Source organism: Lagopus muta, chromosome 9 (genome assembly GCF_023343835.1).
Source record: "Lagopus muta isolate bLagMut1 chromosome 9, bLagMut1 primary, whole genome shotgun sequence".
In the NCBI taxonomy this organism is placed as follows: Eukaryota; Metazoa; Chordata; class Aves; order Galliformes; family Phasianidae; genus Lagopus; species Lagopus muta.
The window spans coordinates 18561047-18579480 of NC_064441.1; the positions used below are offsets into that span (position 1 = coordinate 18561047).

General features: G+C 45.2%; 1 long non-coding RNA gene and 1 pseudogene across 1 annotated transcript; one reads left to right on the forward strand and one right to left on the reverse strand.

The window, feature by feature from the left end:
• Nucleotides 1-2070: 2070 nt before the first annotated feature.
• On the forward strand, nt 2071-4257 carry LOC125697747 (uncharacterized). The gene is made up of 3 exons (XR_007378915.1): nt 2071-2196; nt 2290-2433; nt 3496-4257. It is a non-coding gene; the product is annotated as an uncharacterized LOC125697747 (long non-coding RNA).
• A 2676-nt stretch (nt 4258-6933) lies between these two features.
• On the reverse strand, nt 6934-10429 carry LOC125697743 (lysophosphatidic acid receptor 6-like; annotated as a pseudogene).
• Nucleotides 10430-18434: the final 8005 nt, after the last annotated feature.

Consider the following 18434-nt stretch of genomic DNA (forward strand, 5'->3'; position numbering starts at 1 on the left):
GGATACATTGGCTAAACACAGTCTTGTGAACAGCAAAAAATATGCCATGCTCTTCATTCTGATAAAGGAATTTGAGGATAGGTTTCAAGGTTGCTGAAAAAATCATCAGTTTATGTTTGTGACTCCATTTTCAGTCAATTTAAATACATTATCCACAAAGTTTTGAATGGAATGTATAGTTGCAATCAGACATTCAACTCAAAAATCTGATCGTGTCTCCTCCAGTCATAAAATTCATAGCTAATGCTGGTACCTATGTTGAAAAAGTGTTTTGTATCTGAGAATTTGCTCCATCAAATAATGTTATTGCTCTCTCTGCGTATTGGTTGTAATCTCCATGGAAGTAAACAGGAGGAATTGCTTTTGGAGCCACCTAGACAATTCCTCTTCATTCAGTGCAGCCCAGGCAAGCCAAAGGATTGGACACCTATGGCCCTGTGCATCAGATATTTATACTGGCTGGTATTTTACAAAACAAAGCTGACTTCAGGACAGGGTGATACTAGCTGTTGCTTTTCCTGGTGGCTGCAGAACAGCCTCATGTACATAGGAGAGTTCTGCTTCTCTGCACGAGGACCAGACCTGATTGCTCTGAAATGCAGTGGCATCTGACATGCAGTGCCTGCAGGTAAGGCGGTAAGTACTGAGCAGGAATACCAACTGTGTGTCCCTGCCTGCTGCCTTGGGGCTGCTGCTTTCAGCATCTCTACTGTATTCACAGACAATCTTGTTTTAGGCTGTCTTGTTGATATCTTAAATGGGTGGGTTGAAGAATCAAGAAGCAGCTGTTTCCTTAAGTTTGCAGAGAATATTTTCTCTGGGAATATTATTATTTATAGGGAATGTGTTTATGCCAGTTCTGATTAACTGTTCTTGCTAGTGCAAAAGAATTCTTCAGTGGAAGCCACGATGTTGTTCAATTCATTTGGATTTATTAATCTGAAAGGCCAAGTATATAAGTTCACAATTGAGCTTTTAGATCTGTTTTTGAGTCCAATTGATATCATACCATGCAATAGTTGAGATATTCTCATGCTCAGTCTAGGGAAAGAAGCTTCAGAGAAGAGGACAACTGATTGAAGCACACTGAAGAAAATTCTCAGAATTCATTGTCTTTTAAAGAGATTTCCCCAGGATTTCTCTCTGTGCCCCATCCATTATTAATGGTGCAACTAATTTTTCATCTTGCTGTTCTGTGGTGTTTGTGCTCCTTTCCTTTCAGGAGGTAAGATAAAGGCTTTGGATCAGGCCCCAGCTGCTTCTCGCTGTTTTTGGATCGTGATGCCACGCCTGCCTCTGCTCTAATAAAGTCACTCCACGTGGGCTGTTCTCCCTTTTCCATGAATTGAAATGAGTGTGTGTAAAATGCAGAAAAGCAGCCAGAAGCAGAGCTGTGAGTGCTAACACAGCACAGGTGGTCGCAGCTCAGCCTGGGCCCCTTTGAGACACAAGAAGACGGGTTTGCAATACGTGTTTCAGACCATCTCTCCCTGGGCATTATAGCAGCTTTTAAAAAAGATTCAATTAAGATGTCAAGGATGTAAATGGTTTCTCTTCCCCCTCCCCACGACAGTGTTAGCCCATGAAATGGATGAGCAAACAGCGAGCAAAAGCAAACCTCACTTACAACAGCAGGTAACAAGGAACAAACCTGCTGGCCAGGTTGCTGAGTGGGGAGAGGAAGGCATGTCAACTCCATAATGAGGTTTGCAGAGGAAAAGCACTTTGCCTTCATTCAGCACTTTGGATGGAGTTGTTTAATCGCACCAAAGGGTAAATATTTGGCCTGAATCTCCCTGGCAATCTGAACTCATCCAGCGCTCAGCCTAGCTGTTCCTGCAGTGCTGCCTTTCATCAGAGCAGGACTTTGTGCTCGCCCATACAAAATCAGCAGGTCTTTAATTCTTCAGTTCCCTTTTACCCCACGGTTTTGCATTAACCTCAAGCAGGGCTGAGGGCTGCTCAGCTCCTGCACCAGATGGTGTGGGGCTGCCACAGGTGTCCCAAATGGCGATGGGATGGCAGCACACACCTGTGTCCTCGTGCCCAGATCCTCCTCACGTGCAGCTTTTAATCTGCTCCTGTAAGTGTCCCAGTGCTCACCCAAATGTGAAGTAAACAGGGAAGCTCAAAGCAAAAACGGTGGTGTCTCAGGCCACCTCTTTTCCTCGCAGCAATGTGGCTCAGAGCCATGAGGTGAGAGAGTGTTTCTGTGCAAAATCTTCACTGGGTGAAGAAAGGCTTTAAAAGCACTGCTGTTCTGATGGCAGCTGTTCTTAAATTTTGCAGGTGAGGAGAAAGGAGAGCAATCCCTTGTTGTCTATACATAAAAGAAACCCTCCAGCCACCATGCTGAGGAGCAGCCTGCCCAGGGAACGGCCGCCTAGTGGGTAGCAGGGACTCACTGTGGAAGCAAATCCCAAAGGCAGTGGGGTATGTGGGGAAATATTGGGGTATTGTTTTTTTTTGTTGCTGTTTTGGGGGCGGGAGGGTGTTGATTTTCATGGATTTTTTTGTTTTGTGTCTGAACAAAGCCCTGTGCCAGAGGGCAGCACCAGGAGGCAGCGTGCTGTCAGGGCATACAGCCCCCAGCAGCTGCATTGCTTGCTGCCTTGTCACTGCTCTGCCACTTGCCTGTACCTTCTCCTGCCATTTTCTCTTTGTGGCAGCCCAAGGGAGGGAGATTTTCCCACCGATTTACTGGATGATTCCTGCATGCTCCCACAGCCACCACAGTCCCTATGGATCCTTTTCCTGGCACTGGTGCTGCTGCTGAGATCTCCCACTGCAGCTTCCAGAGCGGGCACCTGCTGGGGAGAGCTGCTGTTAATTTACCACCCCTCTGCTCTTTGCTTTGATTTGCTTTCCTTCTTTGGTTAATTTTTTCTTAAAGTTTTTATCTCCTTTCGCTGTTTAGTAACAGATGTTGGACATCGTCTCTAAGGGTATAAATAGTGACAAATGAATAGGGGTGAAGTGACAAAGAAAAAGCTAAAGCAAACCTGACACCCGCTTTGGGTTGTGTCTACAAACTTCCACCCAGGGCTGCAAAAGCAAAGCCCGAACAGCTCTGAAATTTTGTTTACAGTTTAAAGATTCTCCTGAAAAACCTTCAGCCCTGAAGGATTCCACTGCTTCATCTCTGACTTTCCTTATTCTCCTTCATTGGTCTTCCTAACAAATACTATGTGCATGAAAGCAGGGCCTTTTTTTTCCCTCAAGAACTGGTCTATCCCTATTAGTTATTCCTTGCTTGGAGCCTGACCACTGGAATCTCTGCAGTGAGCACAATTGGGTGCTCACAATTCAATCATGCCCTCCAGGCTACAATCCTGACTTCATTTCCACAGCTGCTGATTGTGATACAGAAAAGGGTTTCTAACATCAGGCGCAGCAGAAGTTGAGGGAATGTGGCTTGCAGTGAGAGTGGGGTGCACTAAAGAAATGGAAGTTTCATCAGTGAATTCCCCCTCTGCTCTCTGTTTGCTCCAGCAGGGTACCTGCACTGTGGTTCTGCTCCACAGAATGGTTTGTCGCCTTCTGCAGCCTTGCACTGCCTCTTCTTCATCTCCTTGGATTTGGGAAGCTTGCCTAGCAACACTTTGTTCTGACTTTGTGGGTAACCAATGTGGCACAAGACTTTTATAGGAGCCCTCAAACTGATCTGCAAAGATCTTCTGTTCTCCCAGCTCCTTCAGGGTTACCTTCAAGTTTTGCTGCTTTGATGTTTTTTATTTGCCTGGGAAAATAATTTGTGCCCAGACAATTTTGTCCAAACTTTAATAAGAGAGGGTGACCTACATGGTTCTGTTCACATCTGTGTTCAAAGGACGTGTAAGCACTGGGTGGGGGCAGGAGTGTAGACCTCGTGTGACAGATGTGACTGTAGGAACGGTGAAGAACACTGAAAATAAGGTTCTTGAATGTATGCAGATGAATTGTAGAAAAACAGCCCCTGCACCTGAAGCAAATTAGTTAGTTCTTGATATGGGAGTCTGGCTGCCTTGATCTGCAAGCTACACAACCTGAAGTTCAGTGAGCAGGGTAGGATTTAGGAGTCCTTGTGCTGTGTGTGATGCCCTAAGGGGTTGGAGGTTTGTGGCAGGCTAGCAGTGAGGGGCAGTGAGAAGTGAGAAAAGCCCAGCAGAGCCCATCCCCATTGAACTTGGAATGGTTGATTGAGTGGGGCACCCCAGAGCATCTCAGGTGGCAGTGAACATGTCTCACTGTGCAGCAGGGTTCTGCCCCATGACCCTCGCTGGGCAGATGCAGGCAGGAGTTTCTGCAAGAGCCTGAGGTCACATCAAGGATGTGTATTTCAGAGCTCAGCCTCTTTTGCTTTCTCTCTACTTATATAAAATGGCCTGCATAAACACATTCAGTATTAATACTAACTTATTTCACTCTGCATGAGGGAAACAAACCTATCCACAGGGCTTTTACAGCTCCACTAGGTCTGGTTTGCAGACAGTCCCATTCATTTGTTTCTGCCCCCTTCTAGCTGGGATGTTTTCAAGCCTATTAGCACAGCTGAAGTCAGACTGGTCTCTGCTGTCTGTAACTTCTCATGCATAAACCTAATTCAAATACTGTCCTTCATTGTCTCAGACACTGGCTGGCCAAGTGGGCCTGGGTTAGATGTCACTCAGGGAGATGGTTTTGTTATCACAAAGTTAATACTTAACAGGGAATGGTCAGGATTGCATTGATGTGTTCTGAAGTGCAGTCTAACCTGGATTTCCTGGGTTTGTAATGCTTAGTTTCAGATGAACAACTGACTGGCCACGTTCAGAACTCTAAACTGCTAATATTTGCTCACAGGTATAAAACCAGCTTAATCTCTTGAAACGGAGACAAGGATTAATAGAAATCTGTGGTATATAGCAGACATAAAATCTTACATTCTTTGGTGTTCTTCTTCCTGGGAAATGTTTGTGATCCTTCATAGAACAGCTGTTGGGATTCTTAACAGCAACTGTTTTGTCATGTTAGAAAATGTGGTAAATGTCACCCTTTTGAAGCAGCAATGTACAAAAATTGGAGTAAGGAGAATAAGTGAGATGAGATGATGGATAAACAGAGATGTTGTAGGTGTGCTTTGCCTTTCACAGTATCTAAAATACAGAGAGTCATTGGAGCCTATTGCTAGAAGTTTCTCAGTGGAGGGAAAAGTCTTTGCCTTTCTAGTGAAATAAGAGCCCCTTCACTCTGAAGCTGAGCAAGGCAAGCTGCTGCACTCAACTGAATTGTACTGCTGCACACTGCTCAGTTGCAAATCCAGGAGAAGGCTGCAGAGGTCAGCTGTGAGAGGCAGAGCATCCTCCCACCAATACCAGATGTGTCCAGGGCCGTGTGTGCCTCTGACTCTGTCACAGCAAGGTCAGCAATGGGAATGCTGCTGTCACTGTGTTGTGTCATTTCTGTATCGTTACAGCACTTTATCTGATAACATCACCATCACCAGTAAATGCGGTCAGTTAAGAGAGTATGCAGCAGCTTTGCTGAATGGAGTGTGATTTCTGCCTGTACCCATTGCAGCACTCCACTTGCAAAGCAAAATAAACTATTTCACACTCCTTCTCTGGGAGGAGGAGCTGCCTCGTGCTGCAGAAATGCAATTGAAATCAGTTTCCCGTTATACTAAAGCATTTTTTGCTTCATGAGGAACTGATACAATCTCTGTTGCTATATTCAGGCATTTTTGGTTAAAGTCAACAACACCCTTTGGTGTCCATTTTAACCACTGCTAAGTCTTCTGCACCAGCACTGCTTTCTTCTGTTATACATAAACCATGCTTCCAAAAAGAGTCTGAAATCTCAGTGATAAAACCTCTGTGTCTATTGCAGTGCAGCTAAGGGCAAGCTATGAACAAGGAGGCAATGAGGATCTGCTGCCTGCTGGCAGGGAAGCTAGCTAGATTTTCTGAATTTACTGAGGGAGGAAATGGAAGATACTTATGTCCGCATCAGGCTTGCATTTCCTTCTTCAGCAACTGCACTTCAGTGTAGATCTCGTACAAAGATGTGGCAACATCATAAACTTTCACTTTCTCCACATGCAAAGTGGAGCTCAAGAGGAAGTCAGTTCTTGGTTTTATGCATAATCCTTCTCACAAATGTACAGAGAAAAGTCAGTGCAGAGGCTGGAATTAGTATCCCTGTCTGGGAGATAATACTGCAAGGATCCAGCTCTATGTGAATATGAACACTAACTGCTTCAGTTGTCATCATTCTCAACCCTGGCAAAGGGACTGGCTGCTACAGAGCAGTGCTGGAGGCAGCGGTGTGCCCAGGGCACTGAGTTGCCTCTCTCAGTCCCTCTCTCATTGGGACCACCAATGACAAATTCAGGCTATGTGGATGCCTGTGAGCACTGATAAGAAAGTAACTGATTGGTATGTGAGGCTTCTGTCAGTGGATTTTTTTTATTGCCTCGTTTGTTTGGGAAGTGATAGTGCTCATCTTCTTCCAAGGTACAAAAAGTCGTTTGAGGTCCTGTGGTGCTGGCTGCTGCTTTGGGGCTTTTACCTTACTTCCCTGTGAATGGGGGGGTTGTCATCTGTTCACTGCTGTGCTGGGCTCAGGCTTTTTATTGAATGTCTTGTTTGGTTTGGCTCTGTGCACGAAACTACTTTTGTAGTTCCAACCAGGAAGGAACCAGTATGTGAAAAGCCTGTAAAAAGAGCTGGCAGGGAAGTCTGGAACTCAGTCTATAACACAATGTATGATCAGGGCAGTAGGGGCAACAGGATTTCATCTGAAGCTTTTTTTTTTGCCATAAGCTCCAGGCTTCTTTGCAGCCTAGGGCTGTAGTGACTGAAGGCCTGGAGGACTGCAGGTGTGGTGAGGACATTGGAGTAAAAAATGCTACCATCTGTAAGTAAATACTTTTTTTTTTTTTTCCCCAAAGTAGAAGGGAATCACATCCAAAGATATATGCATCACTATTTACAAGAAATAATTTTGATTCTTTTTATCCATAAATGACAACACAAAGCATTGTGGAAGGGAAGCAAATCAGCTAGGAGCCCTGAGAATGGGCTTAGTTCTGTTCTTTTTATGGCGTATTTTCACATCCGAGTATTTAAAGTAAATGGTTTAGAAAAGTAGTTCAAGGTCCTGCACCTTTCATGATAGCATCTCCTCTTGCCGGGTGAAGTAACTAACGTTCAGTGTGCAGATCAAACCTTTCCTCTTGGTGATTTCTCACTTTGTTTTGCAACGAACCTTCTGCAGACTCCTTTAAAACAAAATAGTAACAGGCCGCATCCAGACAGCAGTTCAGATTAGCCCAGCAAAGGGTGACCTGAAGGATGTCCCGTAGCACAGCGTGACAAGGGATGTGCATGATGCCATTTCTCAACAAAAAGTACAGGAAGAACGTCACATGGTAAGGTGTGAAACAGACCAAAAACGTGACAAAGTTTGTCACTACTACCTTCTCTGCTCTGGTCATGTGTGTCTGGGCATTCCCTGATTTTCTGTGATTTCTCAGACACCTGATGATCTGAATGGTGCAGAAGGCCATGGCCACCATGCTGCCAAAGAAGATCATCTCCAGGGTGATTATCAGGCCTGTGTTTTCCCACGTGCTTTTGGAGAAGTTGTAGAAGCAGGACGAGATGTTGTAGCTCTCCTCATGAAACTGGGAAGTAGACACGGTCCCGGCCGAGATGCCCAGGCAGATGGCAGCACAGACCAGAGCAGCCTTCTTGGTGGAGCGCAGGGCGGGAGCCATGAAAGGGTGCTGGATTGCGATGTAGCGGTCAACGCAGATGCAGAGGGAGATGAGGATGCTGCCATACATATTTATAAAGTAAAGACTTTCCAAGATGGAACAAAACATGGACCCGAATTTCCAGTTGTTCTGGAGATGATAGGAAACTATTTTAAAAGGAAGAGTGAACAGCAGCAAAGTATCCAGGAAAATAAGGGCTATCAGGTAGACTGTAGATTCTGACAGCTTTTTAGCTGGAAAAAACAGCAACGAGAGGGCCATCACATTGAACAGCAATCCCAGGATAAATGTGGGAGTGTACATGATCAGCTGGAACAGTTCTACTCTGGGGTTGATACTGCTGTTGGTACAGGTGTCATTCATGTCTCCAGGTAAGTATAGAGAAGAAAATCACCTGCACCACAAGGAAGACTGAAGACCACATCTAAAACCTGATACAAAGACCAGTGAGGTCTGCAAGTGTCTGCAGACCTGGAGACAGTATTTCTTCTTGGTGTGCTGGCTTCCCAACCTGTAGAGACTAAGTCTTCGGAAGAAAAATGAAACTTAGGAACCCAAACATTTGCTTAAATCAGCCAGGCTTACCACAGCTGGTAAACTGCTGTCTGCTGCAGAGTGCAGCAAATATGCAGTGGTTTCTTCTCCCTGAGAGGGGATTAAAAATATCAAGGTAGACAGGTCTGAGCAGGGGTCCTGAAGTAATCCTCTGTTAGAAGAAGGCTGAACCCTGCCTTCAGGCTCTCCTGATAAGGATCAGGAAAGCTCTTATTGGTTTTTGCTGTCAGAATCACTCACAAATCCAAACGCACAGGGATACCTGGTTCTTTCTTGCAGCCAATTCTTTCACAGCAGATTTTGTCTGTAAGTAAACCCTTTTAAAAATCTTTTTGTTAGAGCTCAGAAACCTTCATCTGCCTCCCTGTAACTGTTGTTACTTTTACCTGGTGCTTTTCTTATGTGAGTTACTGACACTGATGCTGTTTCATTTTGGATTTGGCAGCCTGTCATTAGGTGGACAGTGTACGTTCCTGTTCTGCAGACCAAGCCGCTTCCCTGGCGTTTCAGAGGTAAGCTCTCTTGCCCTGTAGTTTGAGACAAAGATCAGCACAGTGGAAAAAGAATTCTTGCATAAAAACTAGCAATAATTAGAAAGGAAGAGCAGGTTGGTAGTTTGCTCTGTAAGGACATACTGATGCCAGGTAAACAGTTCTCTTGGTTACATTACAGAAATGAGAAAAACAGCCCCAGAAACTCAGCCTGATGAGGAGAACAGCTGCTGGCATGACTGTGGGTGCCAAAAAGCATCCCTCTGCTGGGTCAGGTGCAGCTTGCATGCTGCTGGAGCAGGTATGTGTGTCCCCACATCTGGCAGTGCTGCTGGCTGTGCACTCAGCAGCCTCCTTTGCTGCAGAACACCATAGAGGACACAGGGGCACAGCTCAGCAGTGGGGCAGCAGCCCTGACAGCAGTGCAGCTCTGCTGCTTTATGTGAGAAACTGAGGGAAAACAAAGAAAATCTCTTATCCAAATACAACAGGACAGGAAAGCCTGAGGTTGGGAAGCACTTGGAGATCCGAGAGGGTGGAAGGGAGAAGCATCCCCAGGGATGCAGCAGGTTGTTCAGTGCCTGGGAGCTCAGCCCTCCTGCAGCAGCAGGGCTTGGGATTTTGCTGGGAGTGGCACTGGGCACCCAAGCCCACAGATTCAGGTGGGGTTACAACAGATGAGGGGTTACACTGACGAGATGAAGCTGTGCAGAGGCACTGCACTGAGCAAAACATTGTCCTGAGCCCACAGCGTGCTGCTCTCCTGCAGAGTCCCCATCCTTGCATGAAGCATTGCCAGCCCTTTTAATGCTGGGAGGGAACCGATTGCTGACAGCCAAAGGGATGACAAGCTGGTTAAGGAATTCCTGAAAAGTTATCAGTATTGAGAAAGTTCTTTGCTGCATTGCCTTTCTAAGAAGATTTCATTAGACATTTCTTTTTCCTTCAGTGGTGTGTTTTTTTGTTTTTTTTTTTTTTAAATAACAGTGTGTCAAAGGAAATTGTAGGTGTAGGGAAATAAAGTAAGAAAGTAAAATTTCAGCTGCTTACCCAAAGTTTTACTTGGTGCAGGTCTAGTGATGATTAAAAGACATTTCAGTCTAGCTTGATGTATAGATTTCTAAAAAGAGAAGATGCCAAAGGATGGTTTGTTCTTTCTTCAGAAACAAACCAAAAAACCCCAACAAGTAAACATGCTGTGAGCAAAACAGGTGACACAAAGTACATTTAGTTTTCAGATCATGTAGCAAGAAGAAAGTTTCTAAGGTAAGCTTTCTCTATAACATAATGCTGTATCTTGCCAACTCACCTTTGGGTTATCTCTAGCACTTGTTGACTTGCTCCCTTTGGCTTGTAGAATTCTTGAATCTTGTGTGTTCTTTGAAGGCTGTGGAGTGAGCTGCATGCAAAGAAACAGCCCATCTGGAGGTTAGAATCCATGAAGTGCTGCTGCTTTTTGATTCATCATACACTTCCATTACAGCAACACATCCCCACTCTGTCTACGCATATGCGCTATGTAGGTGATCTGTCACAAAGCTCATTTGAGGAGGTAAATAGTTTGCTTTGTGAGGCTCACATCTCTGTGAGTCACCCATTCAGAGCAGTTTCCATTAACAGAGGAGGAAATTCTGGCCCTGCAGAGCTTTGTGTGACTTCTTTCTACAAGAGCATTAGCTTGTTTAACCTATATCCTGAGCTACTGCTGTCAGTGCCTCTTCCTTTTCGTGCTACCAGAAATGAAAAAGAGATCATCAGTTTTCAGTGGTGATTTTTAAATGTTCATTTTGAGTTGGTATTTAAAAAAAATGGAAAAAAAGGAACAAAGGAAAAAGGTTGCTCTTGCATCTGCTTATACTGCTGAGAAGCAGGGAATTTACCTATGAAGAGTGTCAGGTGCTGACTTTGTTAAGGGAGGAACAGGAAAACTACTTTTTTTGCCCATTGTATGTGTTCTTGCAATCCCCTTTACTAAAAGGGGAAATAAGGATGATGGGGGTAAATTTGGGGATGTGGGACAGAACCCAGCCACCACAGATCTCCGCTCCCTTGTTTGCAGATGTTCTGATACCAAGTGTTCATAAGGATTGCTCACTCTTCCCCCTTCGCAGGGATTTCTCCTAGTATTTGTGGAGTTGTTTCTCATTTTCCCTTGGATGCATGTATTCTCATTGCACGTAAGCACTGCCTGCCTCATCAGGGGGTGCACAGAAGTCTGGACAGAAAGCCTTATGTGACTGCACGTCTGAAGAGGGATGCTCTGAAAAGGAGTGGATGAGGAAGCAGAAATGCTGGGGTTGTTCTCAGCACACCATATTCTAGCCATTGCCAAGGGCTGGGCTGCTTTTTGTCAGCAAATATCCTGGCAAGATTTTTAGGGAGGATTCTGTAGCTGAGTGGCCAGGATGGCATGCAGGTGGTGCAAATTCGCTTGGAGAATGTGGGGAAAATGTGATGCTGCAGGATGACAGCAAAGGGGAAATGAAACAGTGTGAGTAACATATAGAAAGGCTGGGGTACTCCCAGACTGTTGATTAATAGTGCAACTTGTGATGCAGGGGTGAGGAAGCTGTGGGCAGGCGAGGTGCCTTTCTTTTCACACTGTAGGCCTTTATCTTATGCTGATAGGTTGTGATTCTTCAGTAGGACCACAAGAGTGGGCGGGCTGCCCCTTGTCTTGCAGTCTGCTTGTTTGGCCTGCTCCAGTCTTGCACCTCTTTGCACGTCACCAATGCCACCAGTGGGCAACGGATCACCGGATGTGTGTGTCACCTCATTGCTTTTTCCTGAAGAAGGAGCTGTTCCACACGCATTTTGACTTGTGTTGAGATCTTTGCCATTTCTCCGTGACCACCACACAGATTTGCCCTTTAGGTCATGCAGGCGGCCCTGGGTGGCAGCAGGTTAGGCTCTGCTGGTTCCTTGTGCTCAGCTTTGGGGCTGACCTTCCCCTAGCTGTGCCAAGCTGCACCGGCCAGCTCAAGGTGCTGGTTATCTAAATTAGAGTCTAATTAGGGAGAAAAATCATTGTTCTACTCAAGAAGAGAGAGCATTCTCTGCTATAGTCCTCTTGCTTTCCTATTTGATTTCCCTCAAACGCCCTTCAACATCTCCAGTTTTCAGTTTCTCACACCTCTCCCCTGCCCTCCTATGTCCCCACCCCTGGATTTTCCCTTTTTCAGAAGGGCTGCTGTAGCTCTGTGCTGGAGAGGAAGCTTTGGGAGCCAGCCAGAAGGGAACAGCAGTGGGGGACACCAAACTGTTTAGCAGATACCTCAACAGACCAATGTGCAAAGCCTTAGGATGGTCCTGGGGAACCTTCTACTGCTGGAGTGCTTGTCTGGGGTCACCATGAAGAGCTGAGCTCATCTCTGAGCTATTTGGTCCTGCTGGAGGGCTTCAATGAGTGGCACAGGAACAACACCCTTCCCTTCCATCCCCCTGACTGGAGAAGGCCCAGAGGCTTTTGGAATTTGTTGCTGTTCACCCTGAGCCACGGATCACATCCTGGCTCTGGGCCATCACGACATCCCCACAGGACTGCCTGCGATCTCCAGGAGAGCCAGAACTTGGATGCCACGTCCTTCTACCTAAATTCGTTGGCTCTGCAGTCATTTGTTGTTGAGTTGCTCCATCTCGTGGTTGAAGGGGAAACGCGAAGCACAGTTTCAGCCCTGCAGTGTTTCGGCCTCTACGTATGATTGATCACCAGGAAGAACAAGTGTATCCTGTAGCTCAGACAGCTTACCCCATAATTGCCTTCACCAGCAAAGCACTTGGCTCCCTGCATTCACTGCGTTTGCTCTGCTGCCCATACCGTGCATGACCAAGGAGTAAAGAGCAGAGGGAAAGCCAAAAGCTCTGCCTTTTGTGTTGGGCTGAGGGGACAAAAGCACAGAAACAGCTGAAACAACTCTATTGAGTTCAATAGTTATTGAACTCTCAATCAAACAACTTCCTCTATTGAGGAAGCAACCATAAGCACTGCTGGTGAGGCCAGGAAAGTGCTGTGCCAGTGCAGAACTCTGACTCCAAGGGGAGGCCAGCTCACCAGCTTTTAGTGTCCCTTGAAAGGACCCAAAACCTGAAGGAGGAACCTGCAAACCTTGGCCGTGCAGGAGAACCATAACTGTCTTAATGGAGAAGGGTTCTTTCAGTGGCAGAGGAGCTAAATCTGCTGTATGAGTGAGCAGGTGAGCTGATGTCTCCCTTTGAGGAGGTTTTGAGTTTGTTGAAATAGATGACTCATTTCAATAGAGATATCAGCTGGGGATGCTGTGTGGGGCTCTTGAGGACATGTCAGCTTGTTCTGCTCTCAGCTGCACAGCACCTGCTGCCAGCCTGGAGGGGACCTGTGGGCCATGCTGCCACTCTTCCCACTGCATACCTTTGGCTCAGCCCAGTGAGTGTCCAGCAGTGCTGGTGTACCCACAGAGGGCCCCCACACTGCAGCGTGCCTCTTTGCAGCCAAATGGCTGACTCATTCTGACACCTCAAAGGTGGTTTTACACTTTTTTCCTACTCAAGCCCTAACCTACATTTGTCTTCAACTCATACCCAAGTTGGCTATTTAAAAGAATTTCATCCCAGAAATAGCAGTGAGGCACTGGCACAGCTGATTGATGGGGTCACCCTCCCTGGAGGTGTTCAGAGCCATGGAGACGTGGCACTGAGGGACGTGGGCAGTGGGCATGGTGGGCTGGGGTTGGTCTTGAGGATCTTAGAGATTTTTTCTAACCTAAATGACTTTATGATTCTATGATATAACCCCAATCCCTGGCATGACAAAGCAGACATTTCAGCTGTCCTTGTGCAAGGTGGAAAAAAATCAATAACTGATGATGATTGAGGAGCTTTTGCTTTGTTGTTCGTAGAGCCAACATGCACACACAACTGCACGTAGGGGACTGTATAACTGCACCTCCTGTCCAAAAGGCAGCCATGCACGTTTTGAGCCATTCAGGCTACTTGTGTGACTGAGGAACTGTGTCCCACCAGCGCACTGCTTGTGGTGACAGGCATCAATCAGCCTCCACATAGCATTTGTTCTCAGTGTTTTCCACACCTCGTTTCTGGAGGCGTGTGAACTAGCACAGCGTGTGTGTACAGTGTGTGACAAGTTACTGCAGCCCAGAAGGCCTCAAAAATCATTATGAGAAAATGATTAACTGAGCAAGAACATAAGAGTCATTGTAGGAAAGAGAAAAAGTGTTTCTAATAAGATGTCCTATCTTTGAAGCCAGCAGTGGATGTTTAGGGGAAGAATGTCAGAAAGTGGGATCCTGCTGCTGACAGTACTTCCAGCAGCAAGCTGCTCAGTGAATAAGGAAAGGGTGGTCATAGAGCTGTTCTCACTGAGTTCCCCAGGTTACTTTTTCTTCCTATTTCCCACAGAGTTGTTCTGCTGACAAGCATCTATGCAGTGTGTGATATACTTGTGTCTGTTCAGCGGACACGTCTAGCATTTTATTCTTGAAAGCACAGACATAACCATTTTGTTAGTATTTTAGGAGATCAGTTAGATGTGAATTGTTGAATGATGGCTCTGGTCTTCTGAAGGTGGCAGAGATCTGAGGGCAGCAAAGCTCCAAGTGTGGTTGTGAAGAGATGAATTAGAAAAGTGGTCACAACCATCAGAATGCAATAGCAGTACTTTTCCCTGAATATGCATTGAAGCTGTACTCCCAAGAGTAAAAAAATTTTTGTCATTTTGTTGGTTTTTTTTTAATTCATTCTGCTTTCTCAGAGTTTTGCTGTATTATTTCATTACCCAAACAGCGTGTGAATGCAATTCTCTCTCTTCTGGCTGTGTGCTTGGTGTGGCACATGCGATTTTGGTGCTTCACTTGGTATCCCGTTGATCCAGTGTTACCTCTGCCAAGCGCTGTGCTGATGAGGTGTTTGCTGCACCCAGCCAAGCCTTTTTTAGGATGATTTGAGTGTCTGCACACATCACCAGGCACCATGGCTGCCCTGCAGGGTCAGGCACTCAACTCAGGGAGTTTCCATCTGCTCCTAAACGTAACTGTTCTGGTGTCATCCTGGTAACACCAGAGGTGGGATCTGTCGTCTTTTCAACTTTACGCATGGGAAATCGTAGCAGAGAAATGCAAAAGGACTTTCCAGAAGTGATACAAAAGAGTGGAGTGCAATTTCCCAAATCTGGATAGCTTTTTCCTGATGCCAACGTTATTTTTAGGCTGTTCCTTCCCAAGGATCAGCTCCCAGGTCAAACAACACTGCATTAATCGCATCTTGATATTCACACTTCTTTGGGAAGTCCTGTGATGTTCAGAAATGACTGCTGTCTGCCCTTTCATAAGAAGAATTAACTATTCCCAGCTGCTAAGTGCATTTCTTAACTCTGCTGAAGCTATGTGCAACATGCAAAAGAAGTTATGAAGAAAAGATAACGTTTCCTGTCACTACCCATATATGTACACCTTCTCTTAATTCATATGAATTTTTCAGTTTATCTTATTTAATTCCCATAACATTTTATGTGGGGTGAGGCTTTTATGATGCAGTTGATGCAGTTACGGTACGTGCTGATTGCAGAAAGGATGAAGAGAAGAATATCTTTCTCTCCCTTTTTTCCGTAGCTGAACTCAGGAAGTGGTGGCCTTCAAGCAGATCTTGTGCCGTTGTAAGAGCGTTGATGGTGTTTGTGCAGCAGCGTAGAGTGGTGGGGTTTGGGGTTGAGTTTTTTTAGGTTCTGCTGCACAGTAATCATTTTTTTTCATAGCTTTGGTTGCTAACAGAGAGAAGGTTGTGTGGGATAAAGTCCGTTTGCTTGTTTCAGTCACGTTCTGATGAAAAGCAGAGGAGGTCTCTTTGTAGCTTGGTGTCCCTTCTTGTCACTGGCCCTGTTTTGTAGTAGAGTGCAGGGATCTTGGCGTGAGCTAGCTGTTGAGGCGCTCTCTCTTCTCAAACCAATTACTACAAGTAACGACATGCAGACTCAGAAAGAGAATCCTGAACTTCCAGCTCTATTTTTAACGCCAAACCCTTCAAAAGCCATCAGTTGATGACCTCATGGGCAGCATCCCACAGCCTGCAGACACTGATGGGAGGACAGCGCTCATCAGCAGGGCACCAGGAGCTGGGACCCAGATGGCGTGTGCTGCCAGGACGTGGTAAGGCGCTTTGAGCGGTGATGGCTGGTTTGTCCCCGTCTTGCCGTCTGGCACAAGAGCTCGTGGAGCTGTGTGGTAAACCAAAGCTGGGGAGCAGCTTTTGGTCTGCCTGAAAAAGCAGCAGGCAGTGTGGTTTGGCAGTGCGAATGATGCCTTTGATGCTGGTTGCCTATAAAACGAGGAACTTGCAAGGTTCAGTGCTTGTGAGGTGATAAATCCAGAAGTGTTTGATTGTCAGATTGTAGAAAAGAATTCTTGAACCACACTCAGGATGTAACTGACATGACTTAAAAACATTCTTAGAAAAGCATGCAGCAAATGGCGTGTTTAACTGTCGGAGCACTCGCTGGAACTCGTAGGTTCTCTCAGGAAATATCCTGCAACATAAGTGGTTTTAAGGGGAGCAACTCTTCCCAGTGCCCTTCATTCGTCATTTTGTTTTAGTCTATTGAATCTCAGTAAGTTCTTGGCTTTGAGAAACAACAACAAAAAAGAAATGTTGGAAGTTTTTGATTTTCATGTTGCGGAAGTGGTGGTTTTCTCTGTCACGTTTGTAAGTAAAGGCTCTCCATGTTGTTGCTTAGGTTGATATTCATTCGGGTTTTTTTGTGCTCGTAATTATTCAGTAAGGCAAAACCTTTTACAATATTTTTTTGACTACTTAAAGACTGTGATGGCCCTTCCACTGCCTGGTGTGGCACATATTGCACAACAGGACATCGTTACAGATGTGCATCCCAATCTCCGCTCTGCGTCTCTGACCTCTGTGCATGCTGAATGGCTGTCCCATTGCCCCTTTGGTTCAGTTTTGCCTTGGATCTGCCTTCTCTGTTGTTTGTGGTCCACTTAGCAAAGATACGTAGCTTGCTCCAAAAGTAATGACTCCTTTTTATTTCTATGGAAACTACAGTGGATATAAAGAGCACAGTAACACTATTTGGTAGCGTAAATTCTTGGCTGCAAAACACTTTTTTTCAGTATTGACACCACCAGCAGCTTATGCCCTTTCACCAGCAGTGAACAAAAGCCTGCATGCCATGCTTGTAAACTTCTATACTAGCAGAGGTGACCCACTGTTTCACAGCTGCTATGACAGCATCACTGCTGAAACACATCACCCACCCCTCACTGTGCTCACATCCACTTCTTGGTCTCCAGAAACATTCAGCAAGCATCACTGAATGTCAGTAAGTGCCACTTTTTCCACATGGATGAATTTCTTTCCATCTCTTTGCCTTATATGTGCTTCCATGTCAGATGCCATTTTGTCAGACTGCCCCTGTCTGTCACACAGCAACAGAACATAACGGGATGTTGGTGGGAAGGCTTAACCTCTGCTGCCATACCACCAACATCCGCCTCTGATGTTGTGGGCTAGCATCATAAAATAGGAGGCATTATTTTTGGAGCAGCCCTTGTGTATATAAAAAAGAAGAAAGGAAAAAAAAAAAGTATGAATTTATGAATTTTCATGGTCAGTAAAACTTCCCAGTGAGTCAGCTGAAATTTTGGAGATTTTCCTTGACTGCTAATATTGCACTCTTAAGACTTCCCGTACTTATTAATTTTTAGTGAAATCATCTTCATTTGTATAAAAAGAGCCCTGATGAAGTTGTTACAAACATTTATCAGGCCACATCCTTTTCCTGTTGTTTTCCTGGTAAGCAGTTTTAAAGGCAAGTATTTAAACATTTTAGCGTAAAAATGCTCTGGTATTGAACATTTCTTTGTAAATAACCACAACCACCAATGTAAGAGCATCTAGGACTGTAGCTTTGATGCTTACTTAGCAGTCCGGTTTGTGATCTGAGTGAAGGGGAAGAGGAAAAAAGCCTTCGATTTATTAATTATTGCTATTATTTTTAACCCCAGGTTTTATTAAAAACAAATTTCATCCTCTTGCTTTGGCTCAGCTTTTGCAGTGCTGACTCCCGGTTCTTCTGCGTAAATTGTTCCAGGATCCAGAATACCATTTCCTCCAATGCTCTCTCACTACCTTAAGAATTGAGTACATTAGATCAGATCGGAGATGATGATGATGAGTCTAAGCTTCTAAAACTGAACATTATTAGAGTCTATATAGGGCCTGTAATATTTCAGCCCATCGTAAATGTGTTCCCCACCTGTAGGAGAAGAGGAATGATCCTGAACTGAACATCTGTATTACTTGCTTCCCTCTTCTTTAACCTGTTTATTAATTAAGACATATTGACTGTTCTGTGTAGGAGAACTCCTACTTATGGTTCTGGATTAGAAGATGCACATTTGGAGGAGAATCCTTAAATGTAACTCCCCTAGAAACAAATGGATACAGTATATGACTGACAATTACCCCTGTTCGGACCAGCGGCTTCCACACCAAAATCCAAGGTACCACTGGCAGAGGTATGTGATGCTATTGCAAACCTATTGGTATTTGTTAACTTGGTGCTAGTTATACCATGACCCTTCATTTTATAAATGCTGAATCTGCAAAGCAATGTGAGCTGGGTGGTCTGCTGCTCTCCTGTGCAC